We start from the raw sequence: 17,810 nt of genomic DNA, 5'->3' as shown, positions 1-17,810 counted from the left end.
AGCTGGAGAGAACAGAAAAGGCCTTTGATGTTCAAGAAAATTTGATAAACTTTCTGTCTCCAAGACCTGAAGGTGACAAAAACACAGTTCCTGCCACTCAAACAGAAAAAGTTAGTTATGAGGTTATGGAAGAAAGGTTAAAAGCTGCTAACAATGAAATTACTAGGCTAAGAGTGAGAGAAAGAGGGCACACTGCTAAAACGATAGAGTTCAAAAGGATGAAGTCTCTCTGGGAAGCTGAAAAGGTTTCCAAACCAGAAATAGTAAACAGTGAAACTCAGTACTTCACCTGGACTGTTCCTGCAATCAAAGAGGCCAGATTTGTAAGGAGGATTAATGCTCAGATGAGAGCTAAAAATAGGAGATTGAAGAGACAAAATGAAGACCTAGAAATATAAATAACCAAATGTGAAAAAGGGTCTACAACAATAATGAAACAGGGTGATGAAAAAGGGCACTGAAGGATATATCTTAAAAAGAGTTTTGGGCATATAAAAGGAAGGACAACTGTGAAGAAGAACATCTTTTAATGGTAAGTGGTTTTGATTTTTGGTTAATCATATCAGTATTCATGGAATTTTGAAAAAAAGTTCCAAACTACAGATTTTTGAAGGCCGTGTTGAAAAGAGCATATACAGCAGTTTCGTAGCGCGCTACGAAACTACTGAAGATGATGATTTAGCACTTATGGATGTTTTCCAGAGGTAAGGTCTGATTAGTTCCAAATTCTGGAGTTGCTGGTAGACATGGGATCATGTATGAAGTTTCAGATGGCAGTGGTGTAGAAAGCATACTTCAAAGAATTATTTCATAAGTGATGTAAAGGTTGTGCTACGAAAACAAAGTATTTTCATAGCACAGTAATGTTTCATCCTTTCCTCCGTATTTTCGAGTTTCCTTTTTTGCACAGGTGGAAAATGAAATTTTTATGGATTATTAATGCATGCCACATTTAGACCAGTAAAATTGTTTGAAGATAAACATTAAGGATTAAGGGCCTTAAAATGAGGAACTCTATCTCTCAGTTTTCAGGACAGTTAGGTCATGATTCAGCAAGTTTTGTAATAGCACTGTGGACATCATCAAGCTCGAAGACATGGGTTGGATGCTAATTAAAGAATGTTTTGAAGTCATAGATAAGGTTGTTAAAAGCATGTTTTAGGAGTTTCACTCGTATTTGTTTTAGGACTCTTAAAGACATCTAGTTGTCAAGATGTAATTAAGTAGTTTGTTTTATGAATAGATAGGTGTCAAAGTTAGGAATTTGAATCCCTCCAAAGATAGATCATAGTATCCAAGGTTGTTAAAATCTATATAAATCTGGAGAATCAAATTCCTCGGGGTTGGAATTTTCATTAGTAAAAGAAAGCTGTGTTATTGTAAGAAACTATGGTTTTTAAAACTTAATACAAAGATCAGTTTGACTACTCAAGATTCACAAGCAATTTATGTGTTTGATGTTCTTATGGCCTTGTTCAATTACTTATTTGTAGTGGTATGAGCTTATGATTCTTAGAATTCATTGGAAAATGCTCTAACTTCCTTCACATGCTTATAAACTTTGTTGATTCATTGTGTTACTGTTTTATTTATAAACCTAAACTCTAAGTGCCTTGACTTCCATGTTTTGTTAATCATGTTGTTTTGTTGAAGACCATCTTGACTCCATAACCCAATAGATGTTTTCTAATCTTTGATTCAACCTGTCAACCAGTTATACATTTGTCCATTTTATTCCTAGAGTTAGCCATCTAATCATTAATCAAAAATCTTAAACCTATTGAGAGAGCCCTCAGGTTGAGGAGGCTAAGCCTCAACCAAAAGATTGGTTTGAAAGAGTTACTAAGAGTCTACTTGATCAGCGGCCTATCAGGGTCATATTTTGTGATAACAAGAGGAATGAAGAGAAATAGGTGTGAAATGCAGAATCATACAAACATAAAACCCTTGAAATGACAGGAAGGAAATTTTAAATGTGAATCAATCTATACTGCCCATCAAATCACCTTGGGATTTGAAATATAAATATCATTATAATTCTTTAATAAATGAAATCATGGATTGCGCTTCGTTATTTATTATCTCTTTAATATATCACATTGCAGAAACATTTTCAAACGGTATATAAATCTTATTTCCATGTACTCTACTGATATGCGATAGCGATATCACTATATCGGTTCATTGGGTATGGGAGATGTGCGATGCGATAATCACAATATCGCAATCGGAGGTTTTGGGAGTAGAGGAGAATGGATATGGCCAAAGGCTTTGTGCAATTGCAAAATCGCAAGAAATGACGTGGCGTTATAGCGGGCCCAACAGATTATTAACAAGCACAGATTTTGTTTTTAGTTATTTAGTTTTATGATTTTCTTTAAGCACACATTTTAAGAAATAGCTTTATCGCAATCGGGGGAATCAAAAGTGAAACAAGCGGGGAGATTTTTGATAGTTTGCAATTTAATCAGACGCGAGATGTTTATAGATTGCATTCTTTATTTTATTGGGTCCGGTTATTTTATCGCATTTCACAATGGGAATGGTCCTTGGCCTTTTCTTATATCGTTTTCATTATAAGATTGTGATGCGAGCAAGTTCCTCCGTGAAGTAATTTTTTCAATACTTAAGCCTTTTAAGGAATAGACATGCTTGGTTCTCGAGGTTATCCTCTATCGCATCACAAGTTTTGAAAGGGTAAAAATAAAGCGTTATTTCTTTGAGACTTTGTGATATGCAACATTGTTGGGATTTTCTTTAAGGTAGGCTTTATTCAAGTTGTTTGGGCCTGATTGGATTTATTTATTCAAAAATCAAATTTGTTCTTTCAAAAACCCTAAACTATGCTATTTTCCTATGTTTTTAAATTTTTAAGGGTCCCCATTTATTTATACAATAATTTCCTAAGACATTTATATATAAATAAATGGGGGGGTTGTTGCACAACACAACATGTCCTTGAAGATGCTTGTAAGTATAAATCTTGGTTTGTAATTCTATGTCGATCCCTAAATTTAATGGCTAAATTTTCACATCAAAATATGCTGACATGTTTTTGTTGTAAGATTGAGAGGTTAATTCTCTGTGAAACCATGATGGAATACCTTATGGAGCTGGTAGATTAGGGAAATTGTAATGGTCCACTGCACGCACAAACAACAAATTCGTGATGTTCAAAGTCTTTGGTTTCAGACAATTAATGCGAAACATAGCAGGAGCAGTTGGCAGAGGGTGTGGGCAGGGGAGGAGGGTGGCAGAGGAGGAGGATGTGACATTCGGTGGAGCCCATCAGGTGAAGGGAGGAGGGGTCATTGAGATTGAGTCACTGATGTCGGGGGAGATGTCAGCTCAGCTCCATTCCTTCGCTACAATAGCCCACTCCATTCTAAATTATATGTTTCCATCATCATTATATCTGGCTGAGTTTTTCCTTTTTGTTTTTCAAGCGGTTCATGGTCCCCGGAGATCCGTGTTACATTTGCATAGAAGTTTAGATATCATTCAGATATCTAAAATTTTTAATTTTTTATTTGAATTTTTATGTGATAAAGGAAAGACAAAGGTCCCAATTTTAAAAAGACACCCAATAACAACAACATTTAGAATTTTTTTTTTACTCAAACTGTAACATATTGCATCTATCTTCATCAATGCTCTTCTTCCCTATTCTATTTCATTTACGATGTTTCCTTTACAACATCTGGTGCAATTGATAGTTATAGGTTATTTATAGGCTATAAATGTCTTCAAAGTTTCACTTCTAATTGAGTATTCAACTAAACATATTGAATTTTTTATACATAACTATTTTTCTCTATACCCACTTTTCATAACTTCCATAACCATTAGGTCGGGACCTGCAATGTCAATGTTATTTTTCTTGTTTAGTAAAAGATTTGCCAAGACTTTTCTAATTTTTATAATTTATTGAAAGTTGTAGAATTTACAATTTATAAAGTTTCAAGGTCTAATTTTTTAAATTCTAATTCTCTAAAGGGTGCTAGCTCAATGGAAGAGCACCTACTTTACAAGTAGGAGGTTGGTGGTTCGATTCCATTGCGCCCTGATATTGATATGGAATGGTGACGACCAATTTTTGGTGACAGAGGTTATGTTGACCATCAACAATGAATTTATGGTGACATTTTTTACCCTCACCATAATATGAAATGGTGACGGCCAATGAACGCCACCATATATACGCATCAATAGTGATAGCCATGAAAGGTCCATCACCATAAATCATTGTTGTTGATATGAAATGGTGATGGTCACTATCTTTCATTATAGTCATTATTTGTAACAGACCTTGAATGTCACCAAAGAGCTTATCATGACATTTTTTGACCCTCACCAAAATATGAAATGGTGACGATCAACGAACGTTGGCAAATACATGCATCAACAGTGACAGCCATGAAAGGACCATCACAATAAATCATTGTTGTTCATATGTTATGGTGATGGTCACTATCCATCATTATAATGATTATTCGTGATGAACCTTGAATTTCACCAAAACACCTATACTTTTAGCGACACCATCTTTGGTGATGTTAAGTTTTTTGGCAACCGAGGATAAATTCCATCACCATTGCTCAAATGAAATGGTGACAGTTATTATCTGTCATTATAAAACATTAGTGGTGATGGACCTTAAATGTCACCACAACACCTACACTTTTGGTGATTCCACCTTTGCTAACATTCAGTTTTTGGTGACAAAGACTCTTTTGACCATCACCAATGAGCTTATGGTGACATTTTTCACTCCTCACTAATGTCCTTTTTTCTTGTAGTGTATAGATATAGACAAGCACAAAATCAAACATATACCTAAATAAAACCACTCAACCAGTGAATAGAGAAGGATACATAGTGCACATCTGATCATCCATGTCCCATGTAGCTTCATCGGGCCCAAAGTGCTTCCACTGCACCTTAACTTGCTTGATTTCTTGATTCCGGAGCATTAACATATTTCGCTACAAAATGCACTAAGGATCCAGATGGAATTCTCCTTCTTGCTCCACCTACAATATAGACTAATCAATCACATGATCAACATCCTTTACATATCTCTTAAGCAATGAAACATGGAAACATCATGGAATTTCACTGTCGGAGGTAGTGTAAGTCTGTAGGCTATTGGTCCAATCCTTTCAAGAATCTTGAAAGGTCCACAATACCGAGGTGCCAACTTGGCACATGATCCAATCCTCAAGGAGCTATTCTTGGGCTTGATGCACAAGTACACCTTTTCCCCAACCTAAAACTCCTTAAACACCCAGTGTTGATCTGCATAACTCTATTTCTTTTCTTGTGCTACCTTTAGATTCTTCTTGATTACCTGCATTTCATGTTCCATCCAATCCTACCAACACACTGTTCACTTGATCACTCCTGCTGATGGGAGTATTACAACTTCGCCAATAAAGTGATTTAAAAAGACTCATCCTTATTGACTCTTGATACCCATTATTGTTAAAAAATTCTACTAGTTGAAGATACTCTTCTCACTTTCATGGTTGATGCATAATGTACATCCTCAACATGTCCTCCAAAATCCTATTGCCCCTATTTGTTTGTCTATCTTTTTTTAGATGCTAAGTTGTACTGAAGGCCAACTTTGTACCCAAACTTTCAAATAACTCCTTCCAAAACATGGAAGTGAACTTGGCATCTCTGTCTCACACAATCTTCTTTTGAATACCATCTAACCTCAATATCCCCCTGATGAATACCTATGCTACATCGCTAGATGAATAAGTAAACTTCACTTAAATAAAGTGTTCTACCTTTGTCAACATGTCAATCACAACAATAATAGAATCCAGATTCCCTTGACGAACCTATAATGAAGTCCATGGATATGACCTCCCATTTCCATTATGGAATCAGAATCGGCTGTAGTAATCCACCTGGATGCTTACATTCTGATTTTACATTTTTAAAATCTAAGCATCTCACAACAAACTCTTCCACCTCTTTCTTCAAAATCAGCCATCAGTGGAAATTATTCACAACTGTCAATGTCTTATGATATCTCGGGTGACCTATGTTGGGCGATTTAGTTGTCTGCTAAATCCCTGTCACTTAATTTATAAATTCGTGGGTATCGTAAACTTAGAAGAAAACCAAAATATATGGGACCTCAAATGAAATAGGTGTAGGAAGTTTGTTTAGAATGGAAATGAATATTACAAATCTAAACTATCAGATATATTTTATAAAAGAATAAAAATGTTTGATCAATGGAATTATTTTACTTTAGAAGATAGAGAAGAGTCTCTTGTTCATGAGTTCTGATTGTCCTTCTACAATCTTCTTATAATAACATTGCCAAACACCTAATAAAGCATATAAATGAAAGCAAGTAAATATTGTTTTCACATCAGTTCTTAGCTCATGGAGAAGAGTCTCCTAACTGAGGAGATCTTGGTTGTCCTTCTCACATAAAAACTAGCTACTGAAAGGAAATCAATATTCACATAAATGTAATCTAGGAAAGCATATAAGAAAGTAAATCTTGTTTCAGTTTAGTCTAGCTCATGGAGAAGAGGCTCCTAATTGAGGAGACCCCAATTGTCCTTATCACATAAAAGCTAGCTACTTAAATGAGATCAACCTTCACACAACAAAGCATGGCCATAACATGAATTCATACTGAAATTATCTACAAGTATTTACAACAAAGAAATAAGATGAACATCAGAATTAAAATTAGTATATTCACATCATTACTCTACAACAAAGTGTACTTATATTAGTATTGGGATCCTTCCATTCCTCAATGAGCACACATGAACAACTATCACACCTTAAGAATCAAACAACACTCATAACTCATGATTTGGAGAAAATGATATTATTCGTGTTGAATGAAAAATCATAAATCTGGTGCTAATGAATAACTGATAACTGTTCTCTCCTTCTTTCATTTGAAGGATTGTCCACTTATTTATATATGAATTACGGATATCTACTCAATAAATGTAGATCCCTTAAATATCTACTAAATCCACACTTGTCTCAACTTATCCCTAAATACTAGATACAAATCCCATGACACATCAAAATCTCCATGATCTTTCTCCTTGGAATATGTCCACCTTTTGAGTTGAAATTCGAAATTGATCTTGGGAGGCCATATAAGGGTGCCTTGGAAGCTTCCAAATGATCTACGCATGTCATAAAACTCAAGCCATTTTTAGGTACAAGCAAATAAATGTTATTTCTCTAACTTTTAATCATAAATTCACTCTAAATACATGAAATTAATAACTTTGAAAAATGAAAATATGCACCCATATGGTATTGGAAATATAGAGTTATGTAATGATAATGTGATGAAATGAGGTGAAAAAATGAGCATAAAGGTGAAAATGGAGTGAAAACATATGTTAATTTGGTAGCCCAACATACCCCCCAACTTAAGTTATTGCATGTCCTCATGCAATCTTTTGCATTGATTCACTTAATCATGATTTAATATTTTTGCATTGTCTTTCTTTTATATCGACTTTAGTTGATATCGATTTTTTAACTTCACATAATTTTCTTTTTGACAACTTTGTTCCTTTTTGAAAAGTCCTCTTTTTAAAAAGAATTTGATTGCAACATATTATTTTGGTTGTTTCTTGTGTGACAACCAAAATCTGATTAGTATTGGTTTGTGTGTAACATTACTTTCATTGTTTTTGTGTTGCATCAAAAGACTTTGAAAACATTTAATCAACCATTCATTCTTTGATCATTATTTCCTGAACATGTAACATTTGAATCATAATGTAATATTAATTGTTTGGAGAAAGTATGTTGGTTAGGAAGATATGTGTAGAAAGGACATATATGACATATGGAAGGTGATAATGGAGTATGTATGTGAATTTGAGGTATGAAAATGAACATGGTGTAACATTTTCCAAAATTATAATTTTAGTATTAAAGGAATTGTATGATAAAAAGCTAGAAAAGAACATACCTTTACTTACCTGAGTGGACAAATTGTGTATATGTAGAAAAGTGTAGCTTCTGCTGTGGAATCATGGAATGAAGAATACAAGAATGTGATCTGTGCCTTGGTTGCATACATGACGGATGAAGTTGTGAATGTGGATCTTTTATTATAGCTACTGAATTTGTTTCAAAGTATAAAATATTTTTGAATCTACTCCTAAATCATATAGTCTTCTTGTCATTCCATATCATGGCACAATTATTTCCATGTGAATGAATTTGTTGATGTCAAACATGGAAAGAAGTCATTGGTTTACAGACCATTTGAACGTCATTAACTAATGCGAGGCCAAATCACCATTAATGTCAATGAGTGCCAAGGTACCTAAGTACATATTGCGAAGTGAAAACAGATGAGCTGATGTCGAGGCACTTGCAAGATCCAGCAAACAAGGGACAATAATGTATTCCCATTGTTCATTGGAAAGAAGACTTGCCATTAGGGCATGAAAGCCTCAAGGTACTAATAATGACTCTAGTCTTTGTCGTAGATAAGGTGCTGAGGTCGATGGGTGAAGACTTGTTGAAAGGTGGGCCTTAAGGGATCCCACATTAGTCAACGCAAGTTCATACAAAATGATTGGTAGGACTATTAATACAAGATGTTATGGTCAAACAGTTTTTATGGAAAGGAAAACAAGGCAATGTAGAAAGATGGTTGGTTTATTTTTTAGGGAAAAAGATGAACTGAAAAGAAGTCAAAAATGTATGCAACTCAGAAAAGTAGACATGTATGAAGTCATGATGGATAAGGCAATGAATCAATGGACTTTAACATGAATGATTGATGAAGCTTTGAAGGAGAAGTGTGTGTAACATATCATGACTGAAAAGATTTCTCTATAGTGACAAATGTCACAACATTTGTAATGAACTCCTTCAAGCTTTCAATAATGAATGTGATTTCGAGAGATCACATCTGCATGGACTTGGATCTTCGTGCACCTGTAAAATATTAGTACAAATCCTACATGAAAACTGTAAGAGCTTTTTGAAAGATATAAAATGCAAGAATGAGTATGAATGCTTAGCAACCAAAATAAAATGAAATGATTTTTTTTTTATCTGTTGCCTTTGCGCATTAGTTCCTAACTCCAAAAAGAGAAGATAGCATAAAATGTTTTCAGCTGTTATGAAATGTCCATTTGCAATTTCTTTTTTAATTGATTTGTTTTGTTTCGCTTTGTTTTTCTTTGTTTTTTATTTTATTTATTTATTTATTTTTATTTATTTTATTTGTTTTTAATTGTTGAGATTTTTATTTTTTTAATTTGTTTTGGTTTCATTTTGTTTGTTTTGTTGTTGTTTTTTTCTAAAACTAAAATTTATTTTGTATTGTTATTAAAAAAAATAATGAAATCACAAAAAATTGTTTTGTATTGTTTTGATTTTTTTTCTTTTAAATTATGTGAAATTTATTCCTTCCCCTAGTAATAAAACTCATTAAGTTTTCTTACTGCTAAAAAGAAAATGTATTTTTGCTACAACTACCACAGTCCCCACCGTATTAATGCCACTTAATGCCACCGTATTTTTTCTAAATGCCACTTCACTCTTATAACGGTGTCCTGATGTCCTCGTGGTTGCTACAAAACATTCAAAATATTAAATTACGTGACGTAACAAATTACAACATGTACTATGATTATAATGTTCAAAAGGGAAAACATATGCTAAATAAACATGTCTTCCATGAAAATACACTTTTTGCAGACAACATGTATATGACCTCCCATTTCCATTATGGCAACGACGCCAAAATTTTGGGAAATTTAGGTGTCTGCTAAATCCTTGTCATTTAATTTATCAATCCGGGGGTATCGTAAACTTAGAAGCAAAACAAAATATATGGGACCTCAGATGAAACAGGTGTAGGAACTTTGTTTAGAATGGAAATGCATATTACAAATCTAAACTATCAGATCTATTTTATAAAGGCATAAGAATGTTTGATCAATGGAATTATTTTACTTTAGAATATAGAGAAGAGTTTGTTGTTTAAGAGTCCTGATTGTCCTTCTACAATCTTCTTATAATAAAATTGCTAAACACCTAAGAAAGCATATAAATGAAAGCAAGTAAATATTGTTTTCAGTTCAGTTCTTAGCTCATGGAGAAGAGTCTCCTAACTAAGGAGAAATTGGTTGTCCTTCTCACATAAAAACTAGCTACTTAAAGGAAATCAATATTCACATAAATGTAATCTAGGAAAGCGTATAAGAAAGTAAATCTTGCTTCAGTTTAGTCTAGCTCATGGAGAAGAGGCTCCTAACTGAGGAGACCCTGGTTGTCCTTCTCACATAAAAACTAGCCACTAAAAGGAGATCAACCTTCACACAACAAAACATGGCCATAACATGAATTCATACTGAAATTATCTACAAGTATTTACAACAAAGAAATAAGATGAACATCAGAATTAAAATTAGTATATTCACATCATTACTTTACAACAAAGTGTACTTGTCTTAGTATCGGGATCCTTCCATTCCTCAATGAGCACACATGAACAACTATCACACCTTAAGAATAAAAAAACACTCATAACTCATGATTTGGAGAAAATGATATTATTCATGTTGAATGAACAATCATAAATCTAGTGCTAATGAATAATTGATAATTGTTCTCTCCTTCTTTCCTTTGAAGGATGATCCTCTTATTTATACATGAATTAGGGATATCTACTTAATAAATGTAGATCCCTTAAATATCTACTAAATCCATACTTGTCTCAACTTATCCCTAAATACTAGATACAAATCCCATGACACATCAAAATCTCCATGATCTTTCTCCTTGGAATATGGTCCACCTTTTGAGTTGAAATTCGAATTTGATCTTGGGAGGCCATATAAGGGTGCCTTGGAAGCTTCCAAATGATCTACACATATCATAAAACTCAAGCCACTTTTAGGTATAAGCAAATACATGTTATTTCTCTAACTTTTAATCATAAATTCACTCTAAATACATGAAATTAATAACTTTGGAAAATGAAAATATGCACCCATATGGTATTGGAAATATAGAGTTATGTAATGATAATGTGATGAAATGAGGTGACAAAATGAGCATAAAGGTGAAAATGGAGTGAAAATGTATGTTAATTTGGCAGCCCAACATACCCCCCAACTTAAGTTATTGCATGTCCGCATGCAATCTTTTGCATTGATTCACTTAATCATGTTTTAATCTTTTTGCATTGTCTTTCTTTTATATTGACTTTGGCTGATATCGATTTTTTAACTTCGCATAATTTTCTTTTTGACAACTTTGGTCCTTTTTGCAAAGTCCTCTTTTCTAAAAAACACTTGATTGAAAAATATTATTTTGGTTGTTTCTTGTGTGACAACCAAAATTTGATTAGTATTGGTTCGTGTGTAACAATAATTTCATTTTTTCTATGTTGCATGAAAGACTTTGAAAAGATTTAATCAACCATTCATTCTTTGATCATTATTTCCTAAACATGTAACATTTGAATCATAATGTAATAGTAATTGTTTGGAGAAAGTATGTTGGTTAGGAAGATATGTGTAGAAAGGACATAAATGACATATGGAAGGTGATAATGGAGTATGTATGTGAATATGAGGTATGAAAATGAACATGGTGTAACATTTTCCAAAATTATAATTTTAATATTAAAGGAATTGTATGATAAAAAACTAGTAAAGAACATTTGTTACTTACCTGAGTGGACAAACTGTGTATATGTAGAAAAGTGTGGCTTCTGTTAAGGAATCATGGAATGAAGAATACAAGAATGTGATATGTGTCTTGGTGGCATACATGATGGATGAAGTTGCGAGTGTGGATCCTTTATTACTACTACTGAATCTATTTCAAAGTATAAAATATTGTTGAATCTGCTCCTGAATCATATAGTCTTCTTTTCTTTCCATATCGTGGCACAATTCTTTCCATGTAAATAAATGTGTCAATTTTGAACATGGAAATAAGTCATTGGATTACCGACATTGATGAATTTTGTTAACCAATGCGAGGCAAAAATCACCATTAATGTCAATGAGTGCCAAGGTACCTAAGTACATCTTGCGAAGTGTGAATAGATGAGCTAATGTCGAGCCACTTGCAAGATCCAACAAACAAGGGGCATTAATGTATTCTCATTGTTCATTGGTGAGAAGACTTGCCATTAGGGCATGCAATCCTCAAGGTAATAATAATGACTCTAGTCTTTGTCCTGGATAAGGTGCTAAGGTCGATGGGTCAAGATTTGTTGAAAGGTGGGCCTTAAGGGATCCCACATCAGTCAACACGGGTTCGTACCAAATGATTGGTATGACTATAGATACAAGATGTTATGGTCAAACATTTTTTATGGCAAGGAAAAGAAGGCAATGTAGAGATATATTTGGTTTATTTTTGAGGGAAAAAGATGAACTGAAAAGAAGTCAAAAATGTATGCGACTCAGAAAAGTAGACATGTATGAAGTCATGATGGATAAGGCAATGAATCAATGGACTTTAACATGAATAACTGATGAGGCTTTGAGGGAGAAGTGTGGGTAACATATCATGATGCAAAAGATTTCTCTGTAGCGACAAATGTCATGACATTTGTAATTAAGTCCTTCAAGCTTCCAATAATGAATGTGATTTCGGGAGATCACATCTGCATGGAATTGGATCATCACACACCTGTAAAAGCTTAGTGCAAGTCCTACATGAAAACTGCAAGAGCTTTTTAAAAGATATAAAATGCAAGAACGAGTATAAATGCTTAGCAACCAAAATAAAATGAAATGAATTTTTTTTTATCTGTTGCCTTTGCGCGCTAGTTCCTAACTCCAACAAGACAAGTTAGCATAAAATGTTTTCAGCTGTTATGAAATGTCCATTCGTAATTTTTTTTAATTGTTTTGTTTTGTTTTGTTTTGTCTTTATTTTTGTTTTTTAATTTACTTATTTATTTATTTTTATTTATTTTATTTGTTTTTAATTGTTTTGATTTTTCTTTTTTCTTTAATTGTTTTGGTCTTATTTTATTTTATTTATTTATTTATTTATTTTTATTTTTTGTTGTTGTTATTTTTCTCTAAAACAAAAATTTATTTTGTATTGTTACTAAAAAAATAATAATAATAATGAAATCACAAAAATTTATTTTGTATTGTTTTGATTTTTTTTCTTTTAAATTATGTGAAATTTATTCCTGTCCCTAGTAATAAAACTCATTAAATTCTCTTACTACAGAAAAGAAAATGTATTTTTGCTACAACTACCACAGTCCCCACCATATTAATGCCACTTAATGCTACCATATTTTTTCTAAATGCCACTTAACTCTTATAACGGTGTCCTCATATCCTCACAGTTGCTACACAACATTCAAAATATTAAATGAGGTGACGTAACAAATTGCAATAGGTACTATGATTGTAATATTCAAAAGGGAAAAAAAATGCTAAATAAACATGTCTTCCATGAAAATACACTTTTCGCAGACAACATGTATATGACCTCCCATTTCCATTATGGCAACGATGCCAAAATGTTGTGTGATTTAGTTGGCTGCTAAATCCCTGTCATTTAATTTATCAATCCAGGGGTATTTTAAACTTAGAAGCAAACAAAAATATATGGTACCTTATATGAAACAGGTGTAGGAAGTTTGTTTAGAATGGAAATGCATATTACAAATCTAAACTATCAAATGTATTTTATAGAAGCATGAAAATGTTTGATCAATGGAATTATTTACTTTAGAAGATAGAGAAGAGTCTCTTGTTTAAGAGTACTAATTGTCCTTCTACAATCTTCCTATCATAACATTGCCAAACACCTAAGAAAGCAGGAAAGAAAGCATATAAATGAAAGCAAGTAAATATTGTTTTCAGTTCAGTTCTTAGCTCATGGAGAAGAGTCTCCTAACTGGGGAGATCTTGGTTGTCCTTCTCACATAAAAACTAGCTACTTAAAGGAAATCAATATTCACATAAATGTAATCTAGGAAAGCATATAAGAAAGTAAATCTTGTTTCAGTTTAGTCTACATCATGGAGAAGAGGCTCCTAAGTGAGGACACCCCGATTTTCCTTCTCACATAAAAACTAGCTACTAAAAGGAGATCAACCTTCACACAACAAAACATGGCCATAACATGAATTCATACTCAAATTATCTACAAGTATTTACAAAAAATAAATAAGATGAACATCAGAATTAAAATTAGTATATTCACATCATTACTCTACAACAAAGTGTACTTGTCTCAGTATGGGGATCCTTCCACTCCTCAATGAGTACACATGAATAACTGTCACACCTTAAGAATCAAACAACACTCATAACTCATGATTTGTAGAAAATGATATTATTCATGTTGAATGAACAATCATAAATCTGGTGCTAATGAATAACTTCTAATTGTTCTCTCCTTCTTCCTTTTAAAGGATTCTCCTATTATTTATACATGAATTATGGATATCTACTAAATAAATGTAGATCCCTTAAATATCTACTAAATCCATACTTGTCTCAACTTATCCCTAAATACTAGATACAAATCCCATGACACATCAAAATCTCCATGATCTTTCTCCTTGGAATATGGTCCACCTTTTGAGTTGAAATTCGAATTTTATCTTGGGAGACCACATAAGGGTGCCTTGGAAGCTTCCAAATGATCTACACATGTCATAAATCTGAAGCCACTTTTAGGTATAAGAAAATAAATGTTATTTCTCTAACTTTTAATCATAAATTCACTCCAAATACATGAAATTAATAACTTTGGAAAATGAAAATATGCAACCATATGGTATTGGAAATATAGAGTTATGTAATGATAATGTGTTGAAATGAGGTGACAAAATGAGGATAAAGGTGAAAATGGAGTGAAAATGTATGTTAATTTGGCAACCCAGCATACCCCCCAACTTAAGTTATTGCATGTCCTCATGCAGTCCTTTGCATTGATTCACTTAATCATGATTTAATATTTTTGCATTGTCTTTCTTTTATATCGACTTTGGTTGATATTGATTTTTTAACTTTGCATAATTTTATCTTTGACAACTTTGTTCCTTTTTGCAAAGTCCTCTTTTTTAAAAAACATTTTATTGAAACATATTATTTTGGTTGTTTCTTGTGTGACAACCAAAATTTGATTAGTATTGGTTCTTGTGTAACAATACTTTCGTTGTTTCTGTGTTGCATCAAAAAACTTTGAAAACATATAATCAACCAATCATTCTTTGATCATTATTTCCTAAACATGTAACATTTGAATCATAATGTAATAGTAATTGTTTGGAGAAAGTATGTTGGTTAGAATGATATGTGTAGAAAGGACATATATGACATATGGAAGGTGATAATGGAGTATGTATGTGAATATGAGGTATGAAAATGAACATGGTGTAATATTTTCCAAAATTATAATTTTTGTATTAAAGGAATTGTATGATAAAAAGCTAGAAAATTATGCTACTGATCTGTTTCAATGTATAAAATATTGTTGAATCTGCTCCTGAATCATATAGTCTTCTTTTTGTTCCATATTGTGGCACAATTGTTTCGATGTGAATAAATGTCTCGATGTCGAACATGGAAAGAAGTCATTGGATTACTGATAATTGATGAATGTCGTTAACCAATGTGAGGCAAAATCACCATTAATGTCAATGAGTGCCAAGGTACATAAGTACATCTTGCAAAGTGCAAATAGATGACCTGATGTCAAGCCACTTGCAAGGTCCATCAAACAAGGGACATTAATGTATTCCCATTGTTCATTGGCGAGAAGACTTTCCATTAGGGCATGCAAGCCTCAAGGTACTAATAATGACTCTAGTCTTTGTCCCAGATAAGGTGCTGAGGTCGATGGGTCAAGACTTGTTGAAAGGTGGGCCTTAAGGGATCCCACATCAGTCAACGCGAGTTTGTACAAAATGATTGGTAGGACTATAGATACAAGATGTTATGGTCAAACAGTTTTTATGGCAAGGAAAACAAGGCAATGTAGAGAGATGGTTGGTTTATTTTTTAGGGAAAAAGATGAACTGAAAAGAAGGAAAAAATGTATGCGACTCAGAAAAGTAGACATGTATGAAGTCATGATGGATAAGGCAATGAATCAATGGACTTTAACATGGATGATTGATGAGGCTTTGAAGGAGAAGTGTGGGTAACATATCATGATGCAAAAGATTTCTCTGTAGCGACAAATGTCACGACATTTGTAATTAACTCCTTCAAGCTTTCAATAATGAATGTGATTTCGAGAGATCACATCTGCATGGACTTGGATCATCGCACACCTGTAAAAGCTTAGTACAAATCCTGCATGAAAACTGTAAGATCTTTCTGAAAGATATAAAATTCAAGAATGAGTTTGAATGCTTAGCAACCAAAACAAATGAAATGATTTATTTTTTTACCTGTTACCTTTGCGCGCTAGTTCCTGACTCCAACAAGACAAGTTAGCATAAAATGTTTTCAGTTGTTATGAAATGTCCATTTGCAATTTTTTTTTTTAATTATTTTTTTTGTTATTTATTTATTTATTTATTTATTTATTTATTTTATTTGTTTTGATTTTTATTTGTTTTTAATTGTTTTGATTTTTTATTTTTATTTTATATTTTTTTATTGTTTTGCTTTTGTTTTTTTTTTTTTTTTTTTTTTTCCAAAACTAAAATTTGTTTTGTATTGTTATTAAAAATAATAAAAATAATGAAATGACAAAAATTTGTTCTATATTGTTTTGATTTTTTTTTTCTTTTAAATTATGTGAAATGTATTCCTGTCCCTAGTAATAAAACTCATTAGCTTCTCTTACTACAGAAAAGAAAATGTATTTTTGCAACAACTACCATAGTCCCCACCATATTAATGCCACTTAATGCCACCATATTTTTTCTAAATGCCACTTAACTCTTATAACAGTGTCCTCGTGTCCTCGCGGTTGCTACACAACATTCAAAATATTAAATGAGGTGACGTAACAAATTACAATAGGTACTATGATTGTAATATTCAAAAGGTAAAACAGATGCTAAATAAACGTGTCTTCCATGAAAATACACTTTTCGCAGACAACATGTATTTGACCTCCCATTTCCATTATGGCAACGGTGCCAAAATGTTGGGCGATTTAGTTTTTTGCTAAATCCCTTTCATTTAATTTATCAATCTGAGGGTATCGTAAACTTAGAAGCAAACCAAAATATATGGGACCTCAAATGAAATAGGTGTAGGAAGTTTGTTTACAATGGAAATGCATATTACAAATCTAAACTATCAAATCTATTTTATAAAAGCATAAAAATGTTTGATCAATGGAACTATTTTACTTTAGAAGATAAAGAAGAGTCTCTTGTTCAAGAGTCCTGATTCTCCTTCTACAAATCTTCCTATAATAACATTGCCAAACATCTAAGAAAGCAAGAAAGAAAGCATATAAATGAAAGCAAGTAAATATTGTTTTTAGTTCAGTTCTTAGGTCATGGAGAAGAGTCTCCTAATTGAGGAGATCTTGGTTGTCCTTCTCACATAAAAACTAGCTACAGAAAGGAGATCAACCTTCGCACAACAAAACATGGCCATAACATGAATTCATACTGAAATTATCTACAAGTATTAACAACAAAGAAATAAGATGAACATCATAATTAAAATTAGTATATTCACATCATTACTCTACAACAAAGTGTACTTATCTCAGTATGGGGATCCTTCCATTCCTCAATGAGCACACATGAACAAATATCACACCCTAAGAATCAAACAACACTCATAACTCATGATTTGGAGAAAACG

This window comes from Pinus tabuliformis, chromosome 3_1 (genome assembly GCF_031772625.1).
Source record: "Pinus tabuliformis cultivar Carrire ecotype Pingquan chromosome 3_1, CPIR1, whole genome shotgun sequence".
Classification (NCBI taxonomy): Eukaryota; Viridiplantae; Streptophyta; class Pinopsida; order Pinales; family Pinaceae; genus Pinus; species Pinus tabuliformis.
This window is presented reverse-complemented; position numbering follows the sequence as displayed.